This window comes from Sciurus carolinensis, unplaced genomic scaffold (assembly GCF_902686445.1).
Source record: "Sciurus carolinensis unplaced genomic scaffold, mSciCar1.2, whole genome shotgun sequence".
Taxonomy (NCBI): Eukaryota; Metazoa; Chordata; class Mammalia; order Rodentia; family Sciuridae; genus Sciurus; species Sciurus carolinensis.
Genome location: NW_025920124.1, coordinates 1,856,095 through 1,869,702, shown reverse-complemented (window position 1 = coordinate 1,869,702; position 13,608 = coordinate 1,856,095).

Below are 13,608 nucleotides of genomic sequence, written 5' to 3'. Positions count from 1 at the left end.
TGGGGTTTTTGGGGGGAGTATCCCTCCAATCTAAAAGCCTTGTCACCAACCCTAGTTTTAAATGTGGCTGAATTTTTTCAAAATCTTTTTGCCTCTCTGGCCCAACTTTAATATTACCCATTGTTATCTCCCCACCTACATTCAAGTTTTATCATTACCTGATGTAATTTCCTTTGTGTTTGTGCTCCCTTCATAGCTCAGAATCCTCAAGGTATTTTATTTATCTTGACAGAGACTGGGAGCCAGTCTTTTTACTGGTTTATTACATGATGCTTAACCAAACTACTTCCTGTCCCAGAGGTTTCATTTAAATGGAGTTTCCATGAAACATCTGACTTTGCTTCCCACTGACTTACTTCTAAATGACCTGTGTATATCAAGTGACCAACATTCCATACTCAATCAGTTGTTAAAATTGCATGCTATCTCTGGACCTACTGGTATCCTTAGGAGAATCTAAGGATGCACATCCTCTCTACCTATAAACTCTTTTACCACACCAATAGGAACATTGAAGCAAAGGGTACAATCATTCTATTCCTCAACAACTTCACATTTTTGTAGATTTGCTGAGCACCTGCAAGCTTTCTGTACAGCATTCAAATATGCTTTTGTTGGTGATTGACATTGGACCATACCTCTTTTCCTCAAAGTTTTTTTCCATTCCATAATGAAGGACAGCATTTATTCTATTTCAAGCACTGGAGTTTTAAACAGATAGGACCCAGCTTCCAGCCCTCAAGAGCTTTGTGTCTATGCAGAAAAGTTTTGTCTTGACCTTGGCAATTTGCACAAGCTTATAGTTGCAAAGTACAACCATCAGTGGTCCAAAAAAGGCAGTTGATGAGTCTTACCTAAGACTGTTTTATGTGCCAGAGATGGTAGAGTGGAATTTATGCACATAGAAAGTACAGAATGACAGAAGGAAGGCCTTTGGTCTGGAAGACAATTGAGATGACATAACAAATGCTTTAATTTTATGTTTGGAAGAAGAGAGACTAGAGAATGAAATTGAAGTGATTTTGAATGTCAGAATCTGGTAGGTGATGAATAATCAATGTGTCAAGCACAGTGACTCACCTCTAATGCTTAATTCATTAAAATGTATACAATTTTTGGTTGATTGTTCCACGAATGATTTAGTTCAAAAACAGCAAGGTAACAGAGAAGGAGTCCACCCTTTAATCCCTGGAAGATTATAGTGGCTCATTTGTCATATGTGCTCCATTAAATGTATTTCTTTTGAAGACCAAAAAAAAAAAGTTAGACTAATAATAATCACATCTTCTTTATCATCTACCATGCCAGACATCTACCATACTGGGCATGCTCCTTTCATGATCCAAATCACAGTAGCCCTATGAAACACCCATTTTCATTGTCCTTTACTAAGGCAGGCTCTGAGACTCTGAGAGTCAAGCATCTTGTACTTGTGAAACAACCAGTAGAAGATGCAGCTGGGATTCAAACCATGGCCCCTTGGATTATGGGGAAGGCTCCATCTGCTCTGCTCTAGAAACCTACCTAGGCTGCACTCTACTCAGCCTTTGATCTAACACAAGAGGAGAATGGATTCTGGATCTTAGAAGGAGTACCCTTGGACTTCCCAGTATATCCTTTAGAGGGGTTTCTGAATCAGACTGGGGCTCGGTTCTTTCTCTGTGCTCTCTTGCAGATGGTGCAGGCTATATTACTGCCAGGTTCATGCATGCTGTTCTCCCATTTTGCAAGTAAGAGTCCATGATAGTAGGACCATGCCTCATTCACCTCACTGTGCTCAGTTCCTGGCTTTGTAGGTGTCCAGTGATGGTTGTTGAGCTTTATTGAATCTGTCTAGGATTTGTACTGGGGGCAAGTATGATACAGTATCTAGCTCACAGACCTGGAACTAGGTCCCATGCTCCAGAATGTCAGACATTGATAGTATAACTGGGAGATCCTTACTCTCTTTGAACCTCAGTCTCCTCTTCTATTGCGCCCTTCCTCGTGATTATTGTGAAGATCAAGTGAAGATAAGAAGGTGAACTAAGCACCCAGCATAGCATCCAGCTCACAGTCAGAGAATCACATCAGGATTCCTTTTTCTCTCCTCTTCTCTCATGCTAATTTTGAAGGTGACTTTGGGAAATGAGCATCCTTTGAAACCTGGACATTCCAGAATTCAGAGTCTTCTTGTGTTTCAACTATTCTTAGATGTACGCTAAGTGGCCTGAAGCCATTAATGATTCACTCATTGGTCTTAACAAGCTAATATGCCCCCAAAGGTGCCTTTATAACACAAGCAAAGGAAAGCAAAGGGTTGAACCATTTATTCTGTGAATTTGATTGATGTCGACAGGCAATCTGGACAGCTGAGGTCCAAATGCACATTTTTTTCCCCCTTCTCCTTCATGGCAGGATTGATTTGGACCTGACTCCTCTAAATAATTGCCTTCACTCCCCTAAGACATGTCTTTTACTTTGTGGGTGTAGACAGATATAAAAAAACAAGTATTATTTTAACCTCCTCAAAACATTGAAACTTTCAAACACAGAGAGGTTAATTGATTTGACAAATGTCACACAGCTCCTCAGTCACGAAGCTGAGAGACAGCCTCCAGGTCTCCAAGCTACCCCTCCTCTCAACACATTGAAGAAACTGTTACAGCTGCTTAAATGCATCTATGCTTTAAATAGAAATAATAACCTTTACAATCACACATTTCTTCACTTTTGGGCACAGAAAAACTTAGTATGAAGCTAGTATAATAATGAGGTAATCACATATGAGGAATTTTTATTATTCCCATTACTTGAATGTCTTCTGCTTTAAACTTGTACTTTGTACTCAGGCAAAGCAGACAGTAGATATTTGGGGGAAAAACAGATTAAAGCCCTTTATCAAATTGTAAATAAAGCAATTGGAAGACATAAATTCATTAGAACAAGTGATTTTAAAAACCCTGAGCAAGGTACTATGTATTAGAAAGTCAGAGTACACATCTTGGACTCCCAGCAGAGTCTGCTCCACATAGGGATGGACAAAGTACTACCCAGGGAGATGTCAGTGGTCATGGTGGGAAGGAGTGGGGCTCTGTCTGGGATCTGTGCTAACTGTCCACAACACTGTAGAGTGGAAGCTCTAGGCTCTAGCTAGACTAACTCTAATGAGTTTTACTTACAACCTCATGAGATAACCTAGAAGAATAAATGTGAAAAATAGTGAAGGACTATATTAATAAATGACTATAAAGGAGAAAACTAGACAATGATCAGTACCAGGCTGGACACAAGGGCTGCCTCCATGAAGCAAATATTATGTACCCAGAGAATTATGCACCAAGAAGAAAAAAATCCCTATCTGCATTGACATTTGGTCAATATCCCCAGTTGCAACTGAGTGGTGGGGAGGAACATTCACTTACAAGGTGCTTTAACTGTGTTTATGAATATTATGCCAGAGATTCTCATTATAACCCCATTTTTTCATGAGATGGCCATGTGAAGTCCATGAAGGTCAATTCATTGTCTTGCTCAAAATCACATAGCATGCTTCTCTATAAAAGTAGGATTTGTAACTCAGGGCAGTTGGGTTAGAGTTGTCCTCTGGAGGCATGAATGTAAGATCAGAGAGAAGAAAGGGAAAAGGCTTGAAGAGTCACTAACTTCCATTTTGCAGATGAGGTGCTGAACCTAATGGAAGTCAGAAACACCTGCCTCCTCTGATCCCAGTCGTCAGTCTCCCACCCCCTTACAATTAATTGAATGTTCTTGCACACTACCTTGTTTGCTATCTCAAGTGCTCATTGTACTTGCTCTAAGATGTTTTCCTAATACGTAAATCTACAGAAGGTGAAGGGACTAAACATATAGTAAGTAAGACTCAGGAACCTCTAAATCTACTCTGGGAACTGACTTGCTCTGTGACTTTGAGCAGATTCCTGAATTTCTTTTAGCTCTCTTATGTTTAAAATTGTAATAATGCCCCTTTTCTTCCTTCCCTTTAAAATGAAGAGATTATACTAACAATGTACCATGATAATTTATGTTACTATAAAGGTTAAAATGCTATGCAAATACACGATGTTTTATTAAGACAGTTGCTCTGATGGCTATTATAGAAAAAGATAGTATATAGGATAATCAGTCAATCAAAGTGTCCTGAATACTGCATGGGTACTGTAGAGAGAACAAAAAAAATTTTTTTTGCAAGATCATAAGAATTTAAAGGGGATCATCAAGCTAAATAGAGGTGATGAGTAGCTTCACACTCAGTGGAAGCATTGCTTGCTAAAGATTAAACGGGTGGTTCACATCTTAGAAGATGCAAAATTTCAGAGGAAAAAAAATTGAGATTTCACAGAGAATGTGGAATTTCATTGTGTTCTGATAATGAATGGGTGGGACAGGGAAGGGCAGAAAGGAAGAGATATTCTGGTGGAGAGCATACTCTTCATAATGACAGGCCTTTCTGTCTTCCTTGATTGGCACACTGCAGAGCCATCTACCTGGCCATGGTAACATAAATACTTAGGATTTATCAGTGAATGACAACATGAGCAAGATTGGCATGTGCAAATGAACCAATGTGCTGGAGCAACTGTGGTTGTCTTACAGACAGGAGAAGGTTCCTGATGGAGCTCAGTGGAAATTAAGATGGAAGAGTGAGATGCAGACAAAGCTGAGAATGATATGGAATAGAAGAACCAACTTCCTAGGAGTAGGTGCCATGAAGAGCCTCAGCACAGTGTTATTTCTAGTTGGACAGATTCCCAGGAAGGAGAAGCTTTTACCTATGTCCTGAGGAATCCTTAACACCCTCGTTCAACATGGCTCACACGTGTGTGCACTTTTCATAGCTGAGCTTAGCTTTCTGTCTCAGTCCTAAAGTAGTATATATCATAAAGTAGAGTAAGAGATACCAATAAGCTTCATTGGTAAGGGTTTGTTACAAGATGAAGCATTTTATCACACATTATTGTATCTGAAGAATCTTCATTATTAAATAATTGCAGATAACATGGTATCCTGTATTTCCTATATTTCAAACATGTGTGTTTACCATATTTTAAGAATGTGGGCTGTGCCTCTGCCTTCAGTACATGGCCCAGCCCCAATCAGATTGTAAGGACTCAAGAGTGCCTTTGTGAATAGGAATATGTCTTAATCCATTAAGTAGTATATCTTGATGTTATAATTTATTTCCTGTTATGAAAATACAGCACTTCATATTTCAAAGAGATTGTCTCTTCTGCTATGTGGTTAAACATCTTTGGTTATCAAATACATCTTCAAGTGCTTTTGTGACATTGTCTATACCAAATTCAATTTCAGTAAGTTCTTCTTAAGGACATCCCCAAATAGTCAAGGCTACTTAAGATCACATCTTAGAAAATATCTCTACACCTGCTTTTATGACTAGGCAGAAATATAAGAATCATGCCTTGAACATTGGAATCGGGCATTCCTTCACTGCAATCAGAAGCTATAAAAATAAAATGTTCAATATGAATTTTTCAGATATGAAGGCATGTATTTCCTTTAAAAGTAAAGGAAGTAGTGAGAATATGGATTGGCAGTGTCCTCTGAGATTTTTAGGTGGTAGTCTCCCAGTGAGGAAGGAATGAAAGTCCATCAAGCATGACAAAATCATGGTCACAAACACCTCTGCCTATGAAAATTAACTGAGAAATAAAGGCTAGAAACTGGTTTTGAAATTTAGTCGGCTCTAATTCCAGTAATTACAAAAATGTCTTAGATAAATACTTCTCAGCAATCAGCGACCAGCAATCTTAGAGATTTCTGATGAACTTTTAACTCATTCTGAGAGATGAGGCATATCCTTTCTGCAGCAATTTTACCTGCAGAGTTTACTAACAGGTGTCCCAAGGAGTGAAAATGCACAAGGGCCTTCTTTTCACACCAGAAACTTCTGTCTTCCCAGAACCCTGACTGTGGTCAACATGTCTTGCTGTTGAATGAAACTCTCTATGGCATAACAATCACATAAGCATTGCCAATTACAGAGATGGGAACACACATACACACACAAAGTGTAAGTTGGGAGATGTACCTTCTGCTGCCAACTTGCAGACCTTTGGTTTGCTTCTGGGTATGATCAAAATATTTTAATATAAGCATAAAAACACCCCAAGGAAATGCAGTCATCATTATGATAGCATGTTAGAACTCACCCTGGATACCATTCTTTACAATACTCACACTATCTCTTCGAAGTAGACAAAATTGAACTAAAATCATCCTTGCCTTAGAAGAGGCATTCATCTCAATATCCCTGGCCTCTGCCTTGTGACCCTCTGAACACTGATTTTTCCCTTAGGAACCTCTTTTCTAGTCTTTTATAAATTTAATTTATTTTTAAAAAAATTTTACAGACTGCATTTTGATTCAATGTACACAAAAGGGGTACAACTTTTCATTCCTGTGGTTGTTCACAATGTAGATTCACACTATTTGTGTAATCATACATGTACATAGGGTAATGATGTCTGACTCAGTCCACTATCTTTCCTTCCCCCAGCACCTCCTGCCCCATTTCCCTCTACACAATCCAAAGTTCCTCCATTCGTCTCTCACCCCCCTGCTACCCCCTCTCCTTATGTATCATCATCCACTTATCAGAAAAAATATTCAGCCCTTTGGTTTTTTGGGCTTGCCTTATTTCACTTACCATGATATTCTAATCTTTTTTAATTTAATATTTTATTTGTTTTAATTAGTTATACATGACAGTAGAATGCACTTTGATACATCATATATAATGGAGTATAATTTCTCATTCTTCTGGTTATACATGATGTAGAATCCCACCAGTCATATAGTTATATATGTACACAGGGTAATAATGTCTGATTCATTCTATTATCCTTCCTATCCTCATAACCCCAACCCCTTCGATCCTCTCTACCTAACTTAAAGTAACTCTATTCTTCCCTAGCCTCTCACCTCCATTGTGGATTATCATCTTCATATCAAAGAAAACATTTGACTTTTGTTTTTTGGGGATTGGTTTATTATGCTTAGCATGATATTCTCCAGCTCCATCCATTTACCAACAGATGTCATAATTTCATTCTTCCTTAAGGCTGAGTAATATTCCATTGTGTGTACCACATTTTCTTTACCCATTCATCTATTGAAGGGCACCAAGTTTGGTTCCATAGTTTAGCTATTATGAATTGAGCTTCTAGAAACATTGATGTGGCTGCATCACTGTACTATGCTGATTTTATGTTCTTTGGGTATAGACCAAGGAGTGGGATAGCTGGGTCAAATAGTGGTTCCATTCAAAGTTTTCTGAGGCATCTCCATACCACTTTCCATAATGTTTGCAACAATTTGCATTCCCAGCGGGAATGTATGAGTGTACCTTTTTTCCCACATCCTTGCCAACATTTATTGTTGTTTGTATTCTTGATAATTGCCAGTCTGTCTGGGGTGAGATGAAACCTTAGAGTAGTTTTGATTTGTATTTCTCTAATTGGTAAAGATGTTGAACATTTTTTCCCTTATATTTGTTTCCTAGTCTTTTGAATGCTCCTCTTAACACTGACCCCTCTTTGATACACCTTAGACTACCTGAACACATCAGCCACTCACTTTTACATTCCAAATCCTTCCAGAACACATCTGGTGCCCTCCAACTCCTCATTTCTTTCACTTGAACTGTCATTACTTTCTCCTAATCACACTATCTTCATATTAACCCTCTACCCTAGTCCTGGCAATCAATCAGATTCCAGGCTCAAGGGTCTCACTAAAGAGAGATTAATGAAGAGACCATTCTCAGAGTGAGATAGGGGAAAAGAAAACCAAAAGAGCAGCATGAAGGACCCAAACCAGCAACAACAGGAAGCCACCACTGCCCCTGAGGGAATCAGTGATAGCAGGTGCCAGAGAAAGGTAACATGATAGATGCTCTGGCCATGGAAGGACAGCCACCAAAAACAAAACAAACAAACAAACAAACAAACAAACAAAAAAAACCATGGAGAGACAGTGAGTGCAGGGAATAATCTTCCATAGCTGTCACCCTGAAGAAATGGTGCCCGTGTGTGACAGCAGAGCCAGAATGAGTCACCTGATTTTCTATACTTGATCTGATCACCTCAATAATTCGAACTCTCCTCACCTTCCAATGCCCTACAGAATAAAACCCAACCCTGGCATGCAAGACCCTCTTTGTCTCTGTCTTACTGACATCTCTGTACCATCCCAGTTACTCTTTGCCTCCTGGAACTATTTTACACCATTACAGTAGAATTTTTTTGATAGTTTTCCTCATACACCATGTAGCTTCTTTCCTTAAGAGTTTATGAATCTTTCTCCAGAACATTCTTCCTTCTGTCTTTACCAATGGAACTCAAATTCCATCTCCTTTAGGAAGCCCGGACAGACAAGCTACATAATCCTATCAATATTTATTATCTAGAACTTTCCACCAAATTCATTTGGACTGTATGAAACTTGTGGTACTATGCTCTTTTGACCAATAAAAATGGAATTTCTTGTGTAGAATTCTGTGTGTCTTGCCCACAGGGAGGACTCCTGAAGGTAAGACAATGTCTTATTTTGTTTAATTCCTCAACAGGCAGCAGAGTAGCAAAAATGGTGACTGATGTATACAGGCTTATGGACCTGGCTTGCACAAAGGTGAAGATTTTATTTGTCTAGGCCACAAGGAGCAATAAACATATCAATCATGATTTCTCTGTAAATATTTGTCATTTGGAATATAAAGCATAACTCAAACCTTGTCTGTCAGTTCTCATAAGTAAGGGAAATGGGTGAAAATTATCTTTTTTCATGCTGATTCTGGACTCAAAGTACCTCAACTTGCAGAAGATTCAGTTTGTAAACACAGTTTTAAGAATTGTAAAAGGTGACAATAAAATGGGCTAGTCAATGCAATTAATCAAATGCCCTCATTAGCAAAACACCATGGATAAGACAGTAGATTTTATAAAACACATATTAATACATATGAATGAACCAGGTAGAGGTTGAGGTACCTTGTTTGTGATCCCTTTTGGTCACAAACTGCTTCTGATTATGTTGATGTCACTCAAAATACCAGGCCCTCGGAAGCTGAGACCTAAATGGGACTGACAACCAGATACAGCATTTGAGCCTTTTAGATTTATAGTCTATTTTCAAGTCACTTTTCCTTCTTTATTCATTAAAGAAAAGGAAAAGAGAAATGCCACCTGACCAACAATGACCAATGAGTATTCATAAATCTCTCTCAAGTCCTATCAAAACTAAGGATTCCCTGGTAATTCTCCTATAAAAGGAAATGTCAAATTTATTCCAAAACAGGGGAGTTGGAGGGGACATGTCTGACTGCATTCAGGAAGCCAGGGCTTTTGAGAAAAATTAGCTCCTGCTTCTTCTGGAAGGAGTCACATTTTTGGCCTCTCATTTCACGAGAAAACTATTTGTTGTGAAATGTAAGGATTCCAGCCTGTGTGTCCTGCGTGTGTGCAAATCCCCACCCCTCACCCCCAATGGCATGGTGACATGAGTCCCCATCCCTTCACGCCTCATTAGGGCCAGGCTGGGCCAGCTGGCCAGGCTGTCCCTGTCCTGAGGCCTGGGCACCATTGTCCCAGAGCTCACCCGATCCACATCCCTTTGAAGCTGCTCCAAAGAAACTTTATCCCTCTGTTCCAGCTGGCATTTCATTAAGCCCTAGCTTCACAGGATTTTTCCACTCCCATTGACACATCAGAGCAAAGATGTAGCCATTAAAGTAATGAAGAAAAAGGGAGCGAGCAGAGGAAGAACAGTTCTGAGGGGAAATTGAAAAGGAGTACGAGGTTATTTAAAAAATAAAGGCCAACTGCAGAAAAATAAAATGTACCCACTCTCTCATGGCCCTCTCTTTCTTTTGCTCTCTGTTTTTCTATCCTCTATGTGTGTGTCCTAAACTGTCCAAATTTTTCACAAAGCCTCATGAGGAGCTGCTTCAGAGAGGCACCAGGTCTGTGAAAAAGCCAGCAGTCACAGGTCTAAATTAGAAGCAGCAGATAAGAATCCCAAAGTCATTCTGAACATACATGAAGGCTAGGGAACTCCTCACTGAAGATGCAGTGAATTTTAAATCTAACCTTTCTTGCTCTGAAAAGAAACCATTGCCTCTCCTATTGCTTAGACATCAAGCCCACCTAAGTTACTAGCCACCTGAATGTGACCTGCTTCCCTCTGCTGGTCTTGCTCCTCCATTGCCCAGCCTGGAGGGTCTATCTCACACTGTTTCTTCTACTTCTTCAAGGGAACATTGGCTACATACTTACCTGACCATAAAATCTTTTTGAGGCTTACTTACTCCATGGGCCATATATCTCCAAGATTTTAGTTTTCTCCAAAATTAAATTTTAACTTTAAGAATCAAAAGAATGGCATTGTTTTGTTGCTCTCTCTATAAACAAAGACTTTACTCAAGATTCTAGACTGAATTTTTATTTCCTGTGTTATCTGCCCAAAGTATCAGCAGACCTCGGCTACCTCAAAGACACAGACATGCAGGCTGTTGCAAAAGGCCGTTAAGCTTCCAAACCAGCTGTGACAAATCCTAAGCACTAAACCTACATATTTTTCTCCCCTGGGCCCTAATTCAGGCATTGTGATTTAATTAACACACTTGTTTTTCTATTGTCTCTTCCCACAAGAATTAGAAGCAGTGACCTAGAAGTGGGTTCTCAGACATATGCCTGATGACACAGGGTAAGTGACAGCTGACATGAATTTGAAGGAAGGAACAAACATAAAAAAGCAAAGTCAATGAACAACTGAATTACTTCACAAATACAATTTGATGTCTATGAAAATGAATTTTGAAGTCTATTTAAGAACTGCTATTAAAATAAAAAGGCACATATTCGTAAAAGATGTGCTACAAAAATGGCTAAAATTTGTGTTAAGAAGCTAAAAGTATCAGGTGTTTAAAATATTTATTCATATGCTCCCTCTTATTTCAAGTATTTCAGATAGAATTGTGGGTCATCCACACAAAGTTTATGAAATCAGTTCTTATTTATGTTCTTCCATTAAAAGGCATGGAAAGAAACACTTGTTTATATATTTATATAACTGAACAACTTTCATGATTAAGAAAGAGTTATGAGTCTCAATATAAACCCACCAAAACAAGTGAGTCACAGGAAATACATCCTGCAAATAAATAGAGTCATATAGGAGGAGATTTTGGGTCCAGAGAATGATAAACCCATGTTTAAATCTTAACATTTCCTTTTCTGCATTGTCATTGAGTGATTCTGATCATATCTTTTATTATCTCTGATTCACCCTAGACAATATCTTGTAGGAATTAAGTGAGATGATATATGCTTTCCAGGATTTGGTATTGGGGAAGGGCATTCAATAAGACATTTGACAACACATGGGGTAGTATATAACTGAATAAAATCTTCAGAAAAAAAAGAATTAATCAATAGATCATTCTTAACTGGTGAGAAAAATAGAAAAGAAGAAAAATATTTCTACCTTTAAAGAAATAAAAGTTTCTTTAGAAAAAAAATGATTTAAATGATTCAGTCTACTGTAACAAAATGCCATAGACTGGATGTCTGATAAATAGAAATTTATTTCTAGAAATTCAGATTCTGTGTGTGTTCAGGGCCCACTTCCTGATTCATAGATGACTGTCTTTTTCACCCTGTGATCATGACAGGGACAGTGAGCTTTTTGTGGTCTCTTTTACAAAGGCATTAGTCCCCTTCATCGGGACTCCACTTAATCACTTCCCAAAGGCCCCCTTCCAAATATCACATTGAGGATCAGGTTTTCACTTATAAGTGTGGGGTGAAGTGGGGAGCACAAATTTTCAGTTCACAACATAAGATAAGATGCACACACGAACCAACACTTTCCCAGTAATACAAGGAAATGGCCAGTTACTGACTGAAAGATTGCAATTGCTGTGATGAAGAGAATTGAGTTACTGAGGACTGGACATGTCATGGGAGATACTCTGGTGATGACAGGACTGGATAATTTGGGGAAGGACAAAGAACACTGCAGATTTAAGGAATGAAAAATAATCCATGATGTGGGGAAGGGTCAGGTCAACATGGTGAGCTAGCTGGTCAGTCAGAAACCTCTGGTCAGGACCCATCTGGCACTCAGTCCACAGTTCCATAGCATCCACATGTCACATTCACAGAAGGTTTGGAATCTCACTTCTGCCACTTGCAAGTTCTGGCACATTGGGGAAACTGATATAGCATGGCAGTGCCTAGGTTTCCTCAGCTGTAAAATGAGCTTAATTCCTACCTTGAAAACCTATGAGGAGGATTACGTGTGGAAGTGCATGAAACTCCTGGCATGGGGCTGAGACTAAGTGGGCATATGCAATCTTTTCTATCAGTCCACAATTATCTGTTGACATCACCCTTCTGTCCTTTCTCACTGATTTTGCATTATGTTCCTTGTTTTGTCCATATTCCTTGCACTGCCTTGATTCTGATCTTTACCTAACTGCATCATTGAAATCACTCTGTGTCTTCAATTCTCCCTTTCTCTTCCCCAGATTATATCTATTAACTTGCTATCTTCCATGTTATTCACCAAGGTCTCGATCAAATCACACCTCTTTTGTAATGCATTCCAAGTTGCCTGAGCCCATTTTTATTATATACTTTAACTTTTGTTATAGCCATGGCCATAAACTGCATTGTCTTATTTTACTATCTAATGCAAGTGGCAATCTCTCATTGACTTTTGAGTCTTTATCAGGCAAGAATGCTTTTGTTAAATTTAATTTTCTCCAGGGTAAATTTATATAAGTTTGAAGAGCTAGGCTCAAATCATCTTATTCTCTTTTGCTTCTTTCTGAGGATAGAATCTAAGTTACTACTTCTGCTTTTATATTTTTCATTGCAAGAAAAGTATTCAAGGAAAATGACTGAGGAATCAAAATAAATGATCTGACAATTAATTTTAATGATCAGAATTAATTCTGAGTCCACAGAGCATCTTGAGTAATGCTTTTTTTTTTCCTTATGACCTAACCCTAACTTGAAGAGAGTCCTGATTTATAATTATTTCTAATTCTTGGATTGTAGATGCTGTGGTGTGTGTGGGTGTGTGTCCAATGCAATGGAACTCTGTATTGTCTGGTTTCATGCATGTTTTTCAAGGTTTCAAAATCCATTAACTAGAGCTTATTTAGCCTCAGCTGATATGATAGATTTTATTGTGTGAGTATGTGTGGGGATTTTTTTTTTTAACAGAAGCCAAGTGTGCTCTTTGGATGAATTGATTTTCTCAATCTCATGGTGAAATATTGCATTTCAGTTGTCACTTTTGATTTATTGTTTCTTTAAACATTAAATCTTCCTTTGCATTTTTATTGGTTTCATTAAAAATGTTCTGCTCATCTTTTTCATGGCCACCTCCATAAAGGCAAGGAAGGTCTCAGACAGGAGACTTGGGGGACCTGCAGGCTCCCCTCCTCTCCAGAGTCCTCCTGGATGCTGCCCTGCTATTGGCTGCATGTTCCAAAGGATTGGCAAACAAACCAACAAAAACCCTGCCTGCTTTTGTTATGGAGTTTATAAAAACATGTATTAAATCTAATAACTTTGG